At 39.1% G+C, this 17243-nt stretch overlaps 1 protein-coding gene across 1 annotated transcript in view; it reads left to right on the top strand.

Annotated features, from left to right (window-relative positions):
• LOC122794049 (TLC domain-containing protein 4-B-like) overlaps positions 1 to 17243 on the top strand; it is a 745941-nt gene that overhangs the window by 450434 nt on the left and 278264 nt on the right. The gene's annotated exons all lie outside the window — the stretch shown is intronic.

Here is a 17243-nt window from a genome sequence, read left to right as displayed (position 1 = left end):
TCCTTGCTGTGTATCAAGCAATGCTAGAGGTAAATAACCCCAAACTATGACTTCTTGATTTGTGGGTAAAATCCTCAAAATAGTCAATAAAAACTGTATAGTTCTTTATAGTTTCTTTCTGACCTTCTTGATACACCTAATATTTCTTTTTTAAGATTTTTCTGTCAAAATCTTTATCTTGTTTTGGGCATCAGTGGAGTTCCTATTCTACAGGCATGCCTGTGAAGGGAAAATCCATCCCTCAGACAAACACACCCAGTGTAGTTATTGTTTGGGAGGTAAACATAATTCTCATGTGTGCCTTATTTGCAGGCACTATACTATAGTAACTTCAAAGGAGTGGTGAACAGTAGCTCAAAATGCAGTGTAATAAACAATATATTTCTGCTAGAGAAGCTGAAGAGTCTTCTGGTTCTTCTATTTTTCCTGAAATGTGTACTCTATCAAATGCTCTTCTCTTTTTCTAAAATAAGGGAAGCCATTTGTATACTCCTTATGTATCTGTTGCTTATCAGGTCTTCTGATAGTATAGAAAACCCACAGGTAACGGCCCTAAACTCCTAAATGACGTGAACCAAAAAAAGGAGCCAGCACAAATCGGTGTGGAAAAATATATTATAGTTCATACATAGTGTATTAAAAAATACACAAAAACATCATGTTCATCAAATAAATCAGACTGGTATTGTCAATGCTGCCTTCCTCAGTGAACAAAAACAGTATATCTCTATTTCCATAAAAGATGAACCTGTATCAGAAATAACTGTTAAAGTATCTGAGACATTTTCAGAGACTATCAGACTCCCTCTGCTGTTGGTGGTGCATTCAGACAGACATGTTTCCCTGCCTTGCAAAAGTATAAGCCAGCTACAAACAGAGTTGCCCCCTTTCCTACCTTCCCAGTCATAAATTATTGCAGCTTGGCAAAGATTGTCTTCAGGGCTCAGGTCTGATGATCTGTTAAGTCTTCTCTGCCCTGTCTCTTGGATGCAAGAAGCCACTATTTGCTTTTTCAACCCCACCCTCAGACTTTGGTAGTTCATTCACTAGTAACAGTTCTTTTGTTGGTCCCAGCCTGTGGAATGCCACCCTAGTCTTTCATGGTATTGAACTCAGTACTAGGACCAGACTTTGGCTGATGCTCTGGTATGCATTTTGATGTCTTCTAGTACAGTGTTGATACCTCCCAGACTGGTGATTCTTCTGATGTTAATGCAGTTAGTATCCATACTTTTGAAGCTGATGGTGATCTTGGCACCAGTGCCAGGTCTCTGGTTCTTGGGTACAGTGTCTTTTTGGCATCAGTGGTAGTGCTGAGCATTACAGCCTTGGGCCTGTTGATTTTGCACAAATATATATTTTTAAACACCTTTATTAAAATATCACTTTTGACCTAGGCACACACACCTTACTAGAAAAGAAAACCACTAACATTAACATTTTTTTCTATTTATACACACATTCTTTCTTTATAACAGCTGTTTTACTCAATTCCTGGCTTCCTTCAAACCTCACTCCTCCTGAACAATGTTTTGCATATGTTCTTCCTACAATTTCTATTTATTTCTATGTAATTTGCCCCTTCATTTTTCTAAAGAGCCTTCTTCCAGTTCTTTTATCTCTTTTACAGCATTCATTACTTCAAATAAAGTCGGTTTAGATTTTATTTTCCATTTTGGAGTAATTGCTTTTTTGGTAGCCAACAGAATTACATTTAATAATGCTTTACTATGCCTGAACAATTCAGATCCTGTATCCCAGCTCTAAATAATGATTTCCTCAGTTACAGCCATTTGACACCCCCCCCCCCCCCAATATTTCTGACAGAGCACTCTGTATGGAATTTCTTAAATCTACCAACTCATTGCACTCCCCAAAAAATAACCATGTTTCTAGTTATCTGTTTCTTCCCATCACACCTCTTTGAAGTCTGGCTGGGGTATAAAAATACCTGTACAAAAACTTCTAAGCAAAACCCCTAAGCCACTGATGATGAACCTATGACATGCATGTCAAAGGTGATACTCCATGACATTTTGGGTGACAAGCCAGTATTCACCAACACCCGAGTTACTAAAGAAACTACTTTTGCATTCATTGCTCATGTGAAGTGCATTGGATTATTTTGTGCCAGGAGCCATTTCAACAACACTGCTGCAGAGGTAAGGAAGTTATTAACTTCAAAGACCATTTCAGTATACTATCTGGATACAGTCTGCAAAGGGCAGTGACATTGTTTTCTCTTCATGGTTATACTTCTGCAAAGGGCACGTAGTCTGCATTTCTAGGAGTGTGCTGTTTTACATTCCTCTCGACTGTCTTTCTTAATTCCTCCTAAAGCTGGCAACTTTTTACACTTAATAATGGCAATAATTAGATTTATAGACTTAATTTACTTCAGAAAATGTATATTAATTTATGTTTATTTTTTTTTGTCAGTGTCTCAAATTAATAGTACTAGTAATTTAAAACTATCCATGTCTCTTATTTCTAGATTTGTCCCTGCTTCTCTTGAGATTTATCCCTGATATATTGTGAGTGATGCTGTTTTATTTCCATGTGCAAAAATGGGAAAACAGGTTGAGGATGGATTGATGGATGTATTTATTTATTTTTGTTGGGGGGGGGTGACATGCCAGCAGAGTCAAGTTAGGCCATTTTCTGAAATTTTCACACACCTCGCCCAAAAGGTACGCTATCACTGCCCTAAGCCTTCTGGAGTTTGCTGCATACTTGGGAGCCATACATATGTCCTCCCATTGTGTATTGCTTTTCAAGTCTCTCTTCTCAAACTTTTCTACCCTCCTCTGATTGATTTGTATGGTTATTGTGCAATACATATATATATATATATATATATATATATATATATATATATATGGGTCTCCTTCAAAACACCGAAAGACCAGAACATCGAAAGTGTTTTGAAGGAGACCAAAATAACATGAGAACATCCCAGCGAAATTCAAAATCCCGGTGTTACGAGATTTTGATTTAGCGCTTTTGATGTTCCGCTATGGGTGAGTATGTATGTGTAAGTGTATTTGTGAGGGGTAGTGCTGTGTGTAAGTGTGTGTTGTGACTGTGGTGTGTGTGTGTGTGTGTGTGTGTGTGTGTGTGTGTGTGTGTGTGTGTGTGTGTGTGTGTGTGTGTGTGTGTGTGAAGGACTTTTGTGTGTGGGTGTGAGTTTGTCTTGTGTGTCTGTTTGTGCAATCTCGGAGTTAGAATATTAAAGTGGGGGGGTGAGGGGTGCAGGGGGGTTTGCCTCCCTGCCTATTTGTAGTGTAGGGTAGTGTGGTTGGTAGTTTGGGGCAGTTGTGTATGTTTTTTGTGTGTGTTATACTTACTTGGTTTTCGGTGTTGTGAGGTTTCATTGTTTTGGTCTCTGTGTTTTGGTCTTCAGTGTTGTGAGGTTTCGTTGTTCTGAAGTAGACCCATATATATATATATATATATATATATATATATATATATATATATATATATATATACCGTTATCAGTATATACTACCAATTATCCGCTTTTTAATAGCAGCTTTTGTGTGAGATTTAACTAAAAAAAATATCAGAACAGGCCTTTCACTTAGTACTCCCATATCTGTTTCTCTTTGACTATACTCTGATATCAATCCCTGATAGAGAACACAGTCAATAGCCTGCAGTTCAAACTTCTTCTTCATGGATGCATTCCATTTTGTTGCCTTTCCATAGGATCATAGGAAGTTACTAGGCTATTGGCCCTGAGGCCCTTACAAGCCATCTCTAGTTATTTGCTCCCAATACCTTGGTTCTTTTGCCAGTTTTCTCCAGTAAATTCCTGCTCCCTCTTTCCTATTTTCTGTATTCCCCTACTTGCAGTCATCAGTACCGGCCAAATCTTCTTTCTCCATTCATGTGTTGGCTCAATTCATACATTGGATGCGTGCCAACGCTTTCAGTGTTATGAATATAGTAGTCTGTATGGAGGTTATTATTATTCTCCTTAAGAATTTTCATCCAAAACTCCACTCTCTCCTGATTTTTTGAGCTCCCCTTGCTTCATCATCATCCATTTCCACTTTGACTTATATCATTCTGCTTGTGTTACATGTGTGAGCCATATGTGAACATTACCTGTGTAGCTCTAAAATCTCTAGTCATATCAGGTAATCTTAACATATATCCATAGTTGCCATGATAGAAGCCTTTTTTAGTCCACACTCCTAAATACTTCATTTTATCATGTCCCCATAAGTATGGGTATTGCTGAGCTAAGTCATGTGTGGATACATAATTTATGGCTACAGCCTTTGTTTTATCTTCATTAATTGTGTATCCTGAAAAGATCTGAAACTGTCTCAGAATGTTTCACAACACCAAGTTGTCCGTTTCTGGATTTATCAAGTACAAAAGTATATCATCTGCAAAGAACGCAACTTTTCTTGATTCCCATACCAGTTATATCCTTGAATTTTTGAGCCCCTTATTTTCCTTACCAGTGGCTCTAAATATAAAGCAAACAACAAAGGGGAAATAGGCCACTCCTGCCTGGTTCCTCTGTTCAAACACAGCTTATCAGAGAGGAACCCTCCCACTGTAATACTTGATTCCGATTCTTCATATATTTTCCTATTTAACTTTATTATTGTATCAGAGTATACCGATGCTTCCATTACCATTCTTATAGAAATCTCACCTTGCTGTGTTGAATGCCTTCTGTACATCAAGACCCACCAACAGTAGCAGTATTTTCTTACTTTCTGCTTCCCTCTGGATCACCAATGGTTCCATTAACGTTATCAAATGTTTGCCTCCTGTTCACAAAACCATGCTGATCCATATCTTTCAATTTTGGCAACCACTTTGCCATTCTTTTAGCTAGTATAGCCATAAACCACTTTATAATCATAGTATACAATTGAAATGGGACTATATTTGGCTGGGTCTGACAGGTCTTTACCCTTTTTGGTAGTACAGCTACCACAGCGTTCTTCCAAGATGCTGGTGCTTCCCCTCCTTTTTAAATACTGTAAAGCAAAATCTTCTATATCTTTATCATGTTCTTTCCTAACTCCCAGATGTCTTCAGGAATACCATCTGTTTCTGGAGACTTACCTGCAGACTGATTATGCATCACCATTTTTATCTCATCTCTTGTCTTAACTGTTAGTTGTTGAACCTCTTTTTCCTGCAATCTTGGCATAAGTCTTTCATACATACTTCCATTTGTGCTGTTTCTTGGTATCCACATTCCTCTGCTTTGTACACATTTTCATAAAATATCTAATACCTGTGTAGGATCTGTAGTTTTTTACTCCCTAAGTTTGGCAACAGCCCTTTCTACTTTCTGCTACCTAAGTTGTTGCACTAAAAGTCTTTGTGCTCTGGAAATGTTATAAAAAATAGTTGCTTAACAGCAATCTTTCTAAACTGATATACTATCCAATTTTTTTTTTTTTTTTTTTGTTATTTTACATTTGTTAACTGGGAAAGTCCACTGGACACATGTCGATTTTCAGTGAAGGCCTGGGGAGAAAAGCTCCACACAAAAACAATAAAGTAAAAAGGTAATATAGTTATACATAATAAAAGTGTTAACAAAGTAATACAAGTGAAAATATACAATAGTTATGAACATTTTGGAAGAATCCATCATTTTTAGTAGTTGCAAATATGCAATAATGTTACATACAGATATACAAGTTAGTTTGATAAAACAAGTAATGATATGTAAGAGTCATACTTTTACCTTTAATAAAGACATGATGTGTTATCTATCATAAATAGAGTAGGATAGTGAAGATGATGGTAGGACTATCCTGGACCAGTACAAGAGCAGAGCCAAGTAGCTGTAAGGTGAGTTCTTAGTGACCTTTTAAACGAGATATAGATGGTGTGGAGGTTATATGAGGTGGTAAGGAGTTCCATATTTTAGAGACAGAATTAGAAAAGAGAGATTAACCCACTGTGTTGTTGGGTTTAGTAACTTCTAGAAGCAAGTTATTGTTGGGGCTGAGGGTTCTATTATTAGAGTAAGGTTGAACTAGATTTTGGAGTGAGAGGGTTTTCTGAGGATGATGCAGAATTTTATGACCTAGCATAAGTTGATTGTACTGCTAGAGATTGGGAAATTCTATCCAATTAAGTTGCTTTAAAGCTGTGCCGTGGTGTGTTTTGTATGGGGAATTATTGTAGCAGGATTCTAATTTTGTTAAATCAGTCTTTTTGAGATTGATAAGGATAGCGGAGGCATAGAGTAGGGTGAAGATGAGATGGGTATGTGATAATGTGATTTTTGTGGGTTTAGTAAGAAACTGTCTATTTCTATAGACAATACCCATTTTTTTATGTACTTTCTTAATAGTATGGGCTATATGGATGTCAAATCTCAAATTATTGTCAATATCAACACCAAGAAGTTTTGTGTGTGCTATGGGGGAAATTATAGTTTTATTACTGGACATGATATTGAAGGAGTGGTCTAACAAGGTGGATTTAATGGGTTTTAAGAGAAGTAGTTTTGTTTTACTAGGATTCAGAATAACTTGGATGTTGGACAGAAATGTTTCATCTGATAAGAAGGAAAGTTGGATAAGTGATTGGAGTTCATTTATAAAAGATGCTGCACAAATTAATGTGGACTCATCTGCATATTGTATGACAGATGCATGTGCAGTGGAATTATGGAGGTTGTTTGTGTAAAGAGAGAATAGTAAAGGGCCTAAAATGGAGCCTTATGGTACTTTGAGTGTGACAGGAAGCAGTGGTGAGAGATCATGCTGCCACAGTACTGCTTGTTGGTGGCTGGCTACGTAACTTTGGAACCAAGCTAAGGAAGATTCACTAAAACTTATATCAGAAAGAGTTTTAATAAGTGTATTATGTCTAACCATGTCAAAAGCTTTTGACAGATCAAAGAAGGTGGCTGATACAAATTTGCTTCTATTTCTGTGGTTGTTTACTATATTGGTGAAGGACATAAGAGCTGTGGTGGTACTGTGAAAGGGACAAAAGCCATGTTTGGTGGCTGATAGGAGATTGTGGGTGTGCAAGTAGTCCCTAATTTTGAGTATGTATACATCTCTCCAAGATTTTGGTTATAGGGGATAAGATAGCTATTGGGCTGTATTCTGCAGAATTCCCTCCTTTATGAAGAGGGATGATATAAGATGTTTTCCATATTTCGGGGACAAAGGCTTCAGTTATGGATCTGTTACTAAGAATGGATATTGGGAGGGCAATGGCATCTGCTGCTAATTGTAGAAATTTTGCTGGTAATTTGTCTGAAGCTAGTGTTGTAGGCTTGATTTGTTTTAGATATGGGACAAGTTGAAGGTAGAATGAGTTGTTGCTACTATGTAATTTACAGATTTCTACTGGGGGGGTTGTTGGAGATGTTTTGTTGATTGGATAGTATAAGAATGGTGCTAGTAAAGAATTTGGTAAATTGTGAGACTATGGTCTCTGATGTGTTATCTGTGGTGGGGGTGGGAGTACTGTTTTTACCTGGGAAGATAATTTTGTTTATGGCTGTCCAGAACTTTCGAAATACTTCCATGTTCAGTCGCGTAGCTAGGGTGGGACGAGAGGGGCAACTGCCCCTGGTGCAAAGTGTTGGGGGCGTGATCAGCCAATCCCTATTTTTCTTTCTTTAATGTAGTACCAGATTTGAAAAGCTGTTTTTTCATTTGTAGTCAAACCTGCGCACTGTAGAGCTCCGTGTGTAGTCTAGACTGTAGCAACTGCTTGCTGCATTGTAGTAAACAGTTTGCTTTAGTTTAAAAGAAAAAAAATCTTTGTTTTTTTTTTTTTTTTTTTAAGTAAAATATCAGCATTGTAGCGCTCCATGCAGGCAGGATATAAACGTGGCAACTTTTTGTAACATTTGTAGCAAGCAGTTTGCTACACTTCAGAAGAAGAAATTCGTATTTATTTTAATAAAAGAGGGAGGGGCAGGGTACAGAATTGGGACCTGAATGACTGGGCAGGAGGATGGGGTGCATGTTGTGCATCTGGACACCTAGAAATAGTAGATGTACAGGCTTTGCATTAGCATACAGTTTCTGAAGGACATGAAGTCTGACGCAAACAAGTACCATTATTTTGTGACTGTCATCCTAATGGGTTTGTCGTAAAAACATTAAATTTATGAAGAACATAAAAAAAGTAAGACACACAACCATAAACATTCTGTAAAATCGTATATTCCTCTTCTCTCTCTCTCTCATGCATGCACACAGACTGCATCAGTGAGAGCAACCAGATTAAAAATAATAATAAATAAAAATAGTAAGATCTGACTTGCACTTTCATTCTTTTGGACGAAACAGAAAAGAACTACATAGACACTAGCATACACTAGCACTGTCAACAGTCGTATTTAACTTTTAACATGAAAAGGTGCTGTTTCTCTTTCTCATCTGCAACAGTCACTTCTCCACTGTAATTTCATTTCTCTGATGCACACACTACAGCAGCAAAATTACCCAGATTAAAAAAATATTTTAAATAAAAAGCATTGACATCTAATGTCTACTGCCTTTCTTTGTGAAAGAAAAAAATGAACTACATACATAGGTTCATAGGTGTGTACTAGGCTAATGGCCCTGGAGCCTTTACAAGCCTAGCCTATAGGATTATCCTGGCATTGTGCCACCTGACCTTAGTTTCCAGTGCCTCGTGTCGAGTAAAGCCACTGGAGTCATCCCTGGGGTGAATTTTCTATTTCCCATCCATTCATCAAGATTTCTCTTGAAGAGGGCCAGTGAGGTGCTCTGCTTGACATGTATGGGAAGTCTATTCCATAGCATGGGCAGTCTCTTCGTTACGAACCTGTCCCTCCAACATGTTCTGTTGATTGTGGTAATGAGGTTGAGGTCTCTGGAGTGTGTGGTGTGGAGGGACTGGGGTTTCTTTACATGTAGCATTTCTAACAGAGCTAGGTCAGACATGGCTTTGTAAGTCAAGCAGAGATCGCCTCTAAGTAGGTGATATGAGACAGAGAATAGTTGGATTTTTTTTGAGTCTGTCCATATAGGACAAATGTTTAAGGCCTAAGATCCTCTTTGTCAGGTACTTTTGCAGCCTCTCCAGTTGTTGCAGGTGTTTAGTGAGGTACATGCCAATTGCGGCATTGTACTCAATGATTGGCCTAATGAGGGAAGAGTAGAGGGAGGCAGTGACCTCTTTCTTCCTGGATGCAAAACCCTTAGTAATGAGATGTGCCACGTAGAAGGACTTTCTGACCACAGTGGCAATGTGGTGGTCAAAGGAGAGGTTGCTGTCAAGCTGTGTTCCCAGATCTCTTATAATGCCTTCTGTGTTCAGTGGACTACCATTGATGTGGTAATTCATGGGAATCATGTTTTTCCCAACAGGGATGACGACACATATCAAAATAGTCTCACATTTTCAACAGTCACACTTAAAGTTTAAAAAGAAAAGGTGTTGTTTCTCTTTTCCACCTGCAACAGTCACATCTCTGTTTCATTTTGTTTTCTCTGCACACAGATTTGAAAATAAATATATTAAGGAGGCTATTTAGCACAGGGAAGTGCAGACCTGAATGGGGAAACCACAGTTTCACACATCTGCAGTTACTTAACAATCATGTTTTCAAACAACAATTGACTGCAGAAGCGTGACTAGACAGAAACAGTCAAATGGCTTATGGAGTAAGCTGAAAGAAAGCTCGAGCCAAAACAGCAAATGGCACCATATTGTTAAGGCACGCATCCAGTATTTTTTTAAAATGCATTTTAGCTAATTGTTATAGTTTTAAAAAGTTTTATGCAGCAGTTGAAGTCCTGCTGTGGCAAAAATAAGTAACTGCAGGACTCTGACTGCATGCATATGTATGTGTAGAAAATAGCACTAAACAAGATAGTTCTATGGAAGGCTATAAAACAGCAGTTTTTTTTTTTATTTTCAGTGTAAACCATTCTTCTGAACATGGTCCACATTCATACCATAGCCTGAGGCATGGAAAAGGCTTGGGTTTGCATATGTATCTATCTATACCCGTGTGAGAACAGTAAAGGTCTGAAATTGCTGACAAGCATACTTGTCACAGGAGTATAGGAAACTCTCCTGCTCAGGTGAGTATACTTGCATAGGCTGCACACAGTAACTCAGCTTTAGTGCTGAGTAAATACATGCAGGAAGCAATTAATTAAGATATGCCCAGTACTTAGACACACAGGAGTGGGATCCATCTGCTGAACCAGTCTCCCTGTGTCCTTAGCCTAATACTGTGTAAATGCATCAAGTAACAGTTTAGTCTCAGTATTGTTTCCTTCAACGCCCACATGGAAAGCAACATCCTTAACAAGTCTGGAAGATTTATCTGATTTCTTTACAAGATTAATAAGAAAAGCAGCATCTTTTAGTAAATGGTCTTGATTGGGAAGTTTGCTTAATATTTTTTGCAGCATTGCAACATAAAAAGCCTTAACTTTTTTTGTAAAAGTTAAATTCAGTTACTGTCCCAGCAATATCCTGCTCATGGCTACTTGTGTACTGCATGACCTCCAAGCCAATACACAGCTCACAGTTGGGAAGAGTGCAACTGCTGTCAGTCAGGGCAGACACATCATTATCTTTGATAAGTTGGAGTGCAGCTGCGGGTCTCAGGAGTCTGCCAGCATGCTGCTGCAGTAGTTTACGAACAGTGACATACAGTGTCAGTTGTTGCAGGTCTCAGAACTCTGCCAGCATACTGCTGCAGGAGTTTATGAACTGTGGCATGCAGTGTCAGTAGCTGCAGGTCTCTGGAGTCTGCCAGCATACTGCTGCAGGTGTTTATGAACAATGAACATGCAGTGTCAATAGATGCAGGTCTCAGATGTCTGCCCGCCTACTACTGCAGTAGTTTATGAACAATGATATGCAGTGTCAGTAGCAACAAGTCTCAATAGTCTGCCAGTATACTGCTGCAGGAGTTAATTAACTGTGGCATGCAGTGTCAGTAGCTGCAGGTCTCAGGAGTCTGCCAGCATACTGCTGCAGTTGTTTATGGACAGTGACATGCGGTTTCAGTAGCTGGAGGTCTCAGAAGTCTGCCATCATACTATTGCAGTAGTTTATGAACAGTGACATGCAGAGTTAGTAGTTGACTTTATCAGTTCTGAAGTTGCATGTTGAACTCAAGTAAAGGTTCCCGTGCATACTTCAGAAACATAAAAATCTTGCACAATTCATGACTCTGCAGGTTGTCAGAAATTCAGTTAATTTTTACAGATTGTGACTCTGCAGACAGAAAATATGAATTTAGGGCCACATGTCCATGGGTTCTGCTAATGACCTTCACAAGACTCAGCCACCTAGTAGCTGCTTGCCTTGTAATCTTACAGAGGGTCAGTGTCATAGGTATGTACTAAGCTAGTTGTTCTTACAGGCTTTTTTGAGCCTAGCCAGTTTCCCTTCAAATGTGAGATTCAAGCCCTCTACTTTGTGTATGTGAGGTAAACATCTTAACCATTATGCCAATCCCTAACCCTTAAAAATAGGTTCATAGATAAATACTAGGCAATCAGTGTACAGACTGTTATATGCCTGGCCAATAACTATACAGTGACCAAAGATGAGAATCAAACCCTGTACTTTGTGTGTATGAGGTAAACACCTTAAACATTATACTAAACCCAAAGACTATGTGTGAACAAAGCAAATTCTTTCAGTTTCTGTTGTCTTTTTGCACTGAAATTGAAATGGTAATACAAATTAGATATTAGTTATTCCACAGGTGATCACAGAGCTTTTACACAGTCCATATTGCATAGATCTGCCAGGTGGCACAGCCACCCCATATTAATAATGGAAGGTTTCAACTCCTTTAAACAAGATAGCATATATTGAGGCAGCATTGTCCAAAGAAAAGGTTACATTGTTTGAGACTGGAATGTCAAATTGTGTTTGTGTGGATATTAAGACATTAGATAATCCTTGCCTACTCCCTGACACACATTCTGGCATGTGAAGAAACCAAGTTACATTTTTGCCTCGTTTTCCTCTGGGTAACCCACAAGGATCACCAAAGTTTTGTCAACGTCCATGTTTGTGCTTTGGTACTTGTAACCACAGAAGGGCAATTTCTGACAACTGACAGGACCTTTATTCTAGTAATTAGGTCCTGCAACATCTCTTGCAGTGCAGGCTACCTTTGTCACTCCACGTGTCATTTTTCTTAGAATGTCTCCCATTCTCTCCATACTTTCTTATACATTTAAGGATTTGTTTCCCTGCTGAAAATGATAAGCAAGCAGTGACACAAAGCCAACCTCTGCCTCCATCACTTTTGTGGTCATCAAACAATGAGGTCCAAGGAAGTCTGCAATTGTCTTTCCAGTAGCATGTTTACAATTCTGCCTGTGTTTCTTATGGATGGCATGTCACTGCTCATCATGTAGTCCTTCATGATGAATTGTAAAATCTTTGCCACAGGTCTTGCAGAATGCATACTTTATCCCACTCCTACTCACAGAAAGGCAGTGAGATGCACTTGCCCAGCTTGTTTGAAAAATTGTATGCCTTCTTCTCTTCTTTGGAGTTTCATCTGTATCCCTGATCCCATTTTGATCCAGGCAGTTTGTATCTAGCAAGTTTGTAAACGAAGGATGTTAATGACCAGACAAAATGTAGAACTGAAATGATAGAAACATCTCAAAAACAAAACAAGCTTTTCATTGACACTATATCAGTACATCTATAATGCGAAGTTGTAAATGTGGCTATAATGCAGTTAAACAAAATAGTAGCGGCAGAACCAAGAACCATGAAAAAAATAGGGCAGTAGGTCCACAATATTCCCACATCACTGGATGTTTGCTACCTCTGCACTGACTCTACTTGCTCGTGTTTGATCCTCTTGCTACATAAAAAGGCCTATATGATTATATCCAGATAGTAGCTATACTGTAACTTGAAGGTTTGTCACTCCTGTGCCTCTACAGTGACACTTCCAATCCTCTGATGCTTATGGCTCACCTAACCAATGTTGGAGAAGAGAGCATTATTTGAAGAGATAATATTTGGATTGAGTACTATTCAGTAACACCCTTAATTTCATTATATCATCCACGGTCAAGATCAACAAACCCAGCTGTTTGACATAGTAAATGTAAATGTATTTGCAGAATACTTCTTCAAACTGAAACATGAGATGCAATTACAGGAAATAGTGTGTACTTCAGCAGTAATAATACATTTGTAATTCACATGAAACATTTGGTTGTTATTGTGTTTTTCGGCTTTTCCCGGTTAGGGGTCGCCACAGTGGAACTCCGGTCCGCTAATGATTGGCAGTAGATTTTTACATGCCGAGTTGCCAGCCCTGACACACAACCTTCAACTAAGGTACGCCCATTCATGCATGTCTCCACACAGAAGACGCTCTAGCTGAGAATCGAACAGGACAACGTCTTACTGTGAGGCGACAATGCTACCGCAGCACCACCACCGCAGTCACAGTGCTAAAAGGCTAAGTATCAAGTTTGTTTAAAGGAGAACTGCACCTACAGACCAAAAAACAAAGACATATTTATTTTGTGATGTCTTGATTTTCCTACATTTTAACACCATTCTGTTTGTATATACTTTTTTCATATTTGTACATGTAATTGCAGAGTCTGCCCACATGGGCTCCAGCATCTTGATGGGATTTTGATTTTTCAGTCTACCTCTAGGTATCCTAGAATGTGGAGTCTGCATTTCTTCCCCGCAGTCGAGTGGTGTTCGAAAGACATGCATGAATAGGTGTGCCTTCGTTGAAGGTTGGGCGTCGGGCTGGCACCTTGGCACCATAAAAATCGACTGCCAGTCATTAGCGGACCAGGGTTCCACTGTGGCGACCCCTAACCGGGAAAAGCCGAAAGAAAAACAAGTCTACCTCTTAGGTATCCTACAATGCAGTGTTTGGCTATAAAATATTCCATCATGTAGACATCTGTGATACAAAGCTCATGTCACTGCATTGACTTTACATGTGTTTTCACATGTACCCTCCTTTCTTTTAGTCAGTCGGGTTAATTATCATTTCTTGCTTTTCACTGACTATTTAAAAGACAAACAGAGATAATCTCACAGAACAGTATTCCCAATGCCTGTTACTTCTTCTTTCTATAGTGTATAATTTTCATCTCTTTGTTATGCTTGAGTTGCAATCCTTAAACTCATCTCCCCTCCTGCTACACCCCCCCCCTTGTAGATGTGAAAGTGTCAAAAGTAATTTAAGCTGTTTGCTGCTGTGATTGATAACTCACAGCAAGTGACTAACCTCATGTTCTTTTTACTTGTGCATGCCTTTTCCTACTGGCAGTGGAACACTTATTTTGCTGCACCGTAGACTCTTCTCTCCTCAACTTTAATCCATACTCACTGCTAATGCTTAATACATTGTTTTGCAAACCTTGCAACTTAATTCTGCAGGAATTCATGAGAAGGCAATATCACTAAATAATTATGTCACAAAGGCTGTAAAAGCTAGAACATTGTTTTTAGATAACACTGTAATTGTCTTGAAATAATTTTGCATCAATATGCCTTTAACCAGCAACAGTAATTCAACATTAATGTATAATGATATTGACTTACAGTAATCAGAAGTAGTTTACCTGATACAAAAATAATGAGTGACGGGTCCAAAATATGATTACAACATCAGGGGCATGCTGCAAGATCAGGGATATACGAGATAAATGGTCTTGGACCATTTATGTCTTATGTAGTGTTGTTTATACTTGCTCTTTGTAATTTGTCTCTTTCGACTGTAAGACTTTCCAAAATGTCATCAGTAAATCATCGCTAATGCATTAGCTCAGATTTATTGTGCACATTTTAAGTCAGTACGCAGGGCCCTTTCACTGTTTATTGTGCACATTTTAAGTCAGTACGCAGGGCCCTTTCACTGTTTATTGTGCACATTTTAAGTCAGTATGCAGGGCCCGTTCACTATTTATTGTGCACATTTTAAGTCAGTACGCAGGGCCCTTTCACTGTTTATTGTGCACATTTTAAGTCAGTACACAAGGGCCCTTTCACTGTTTATTGTGCACATTTTAAGTCAGTACGCAGGGCCCTTTCACTGTTTATTGTGCACATTTTAAGTCAGTACGCAGGGCCCTTTCACTGTTTATTGTGCACATTTTAAGTCAGTACGCAGGGCCCTTTCACTATTTATTGTGCACATTTTAAGTCAGTACGCAGGGCCCTTTCACTGTTTTCTTTCTGTCTCCATTCACTGTTTTGCTTCTGATTCCAGTCTCTTCAGTCTTTCAAAGTGTTACCATGCACGTAATGTGCATTCCTGTTTATAAATCCACCATACTTATTATTATTTGTTCTGTATATTTAATTATCATTGTTCTTTTCCCATCCATTTTTCAATTCTGTCACTGTGTCACTTATTCCAATGATATTGATTTTTTTTATTATTATTACAAGGACACCCAGCTTCGTACAGCTGAAAGTACATGCACTGACTAGGCAAGTACTGCCTTGCTTGGATGGAACACATAACTTATCTCTTCACTGCCCTGATTATGGAGACAGACGCTAACTATACTAAATATCAGTTGCAAACTTAATTCAGAAATGCCCACTCATAATAAATATACTTACTGTGTTATGCCACAGTTCTGACATACCAGTATACCTTTATCCAACAATATGCAGCTGTAGCTGGCATACACATATTGGCATTGAGTTTAATTCAAACACCTCTGTATAGTATTGTTATATCATTATGGTACATTAACATAAGAGTTAAATCAGTAAATAAAAAACTTGTAACAGATGCTGTTTAATGCAAATATTAGTAACTCTACAGCCTCTCCCAGCAGTTAGCTCCATCATTATGGCAATTATTTTTCATCGCACCTAAAATAGCAAAGAATGGTACAAGTGCTAACAGGATGTGAATGCATATCAGGAAACTGAGCATGCGTTAACAAAAGGGTAGCTGACAGTCATTAATTGGCTATTTAGCGTCAGTACTCTGGAATGCAAGTTAGGTGTCATTTTTATTTCATTCTGTGATTCCATATCACTTTACAGTGTATTTATCTTCATTGTTAACAGCATTGCACAAGAATTGATGTAATGGGATCCTATCTCGCCTACATTCATAACTGATGGGCTCGGAGCCAACCCCTCGGCTCTGACTCGGCCACTATATAGTAGAACAAAGCCTCTAATTGGCTGGGCTACCCCTTATCCCAGAATGCACCACACCTGCTTCCCCAGATCTCGTTTGCCGTTTTTCAAGCTAGACGTGGTCTCGACTTGGTTGGAGCTAAGTGGTTTTTTGTATACTTTTTGGTCTTTTGACCTGGGGTTTTCTTCACGAAATTAATAAACAGCTGTTTTAACAGCTTTACGTGTGTGTGTGTGAAAAGTTTTCGGTGTGATTGGTATTTTTTTATACTTACCGGGCAAGGCCCGTTTAAGTTGGAGGGCCCTTGCCCTTATTTGTGAGTTAATGTGCTTTTTTGTGAGCCAATGTGTTGAATTTTGTCTACTTTAACGTTTACTTGATTGATCGAACCGTTTAAGTTAGAGGTTTTCTGCCCGATTCGTGTTCTCTGTCTCGGGCCAGTCCCGTTTTGAGTCAAGGGCTCGTGCCCTACTTTAAGGTTACTTTTTGTTTGATAGAATGTCTAAAGAGCAGATGTCTGGCTTTAAAAAGTGCACCAAGTGCAATTACAAAATGTCTATTACTGATAGCCATGTTGTTTGTGTTTATTGTTTAGGACCAAAACATTTGCAGGAAACATGTAGTGTTTGTCATGCTTTTTCCTCTAGGGTCCTTCAAGAACGTAAAAATAAATTGATCCTTAAGGGCCTTATTAAGCCCTCTTTTGAGGAAGCCTTGGCTTCTCCTTCCTCTCCAGCTTCTAAAAAGAAAAGGTCGTCGGCTCCGACCAGTCAGTCGGAACCAACTTCCAAGAAGCATAGGTCGACCTCTTCTTCCTCGGCTCCAGTGGTTTCGGAGCCTCGGGTGGAAGGGTCTGCCTCGATACCTCTTTCCTCGGCTCCATTGGTGTCGGAGCCGCAGGTGGGAGGATCGAGAGGCGAATCACCTGCTTCGGCTCCTTTGGTCTCGGAGCCGTTGGAGGTGTGCAGCTCAGACTCTCCTCCCTCGACCCCGAAGTCCCCTTCGGCGCCGATGCTTGTTCATACGGTTCCGGATCCGGTGCCGATGGTGTTGGAGCCGTTTCGGAGCCGGTCCCCTGGTCTATTGGAGCTGAGAGAGAAGTCGTCTCGGCCCC

This window comes from Protopterus annectens, chromosome 2.part1, assembly GCF_019279795.1.
Source record: "Protopterus annectens isolate FY-2018-M chromosome 2.part1, PAN1.0, whole genome shotgun sequence".
Taxonomy (NCBI): Eukaryota; Metazoa; Chordata; order Ceratodontiformes; family Protopteridae; genus Protopterus; species Protopterus annectens.
The sequence above is the reverse complement of the archived record's forward strand: the minus strand, read 5'-3'. Positions and strand labels throughout refer to the sequence as shown.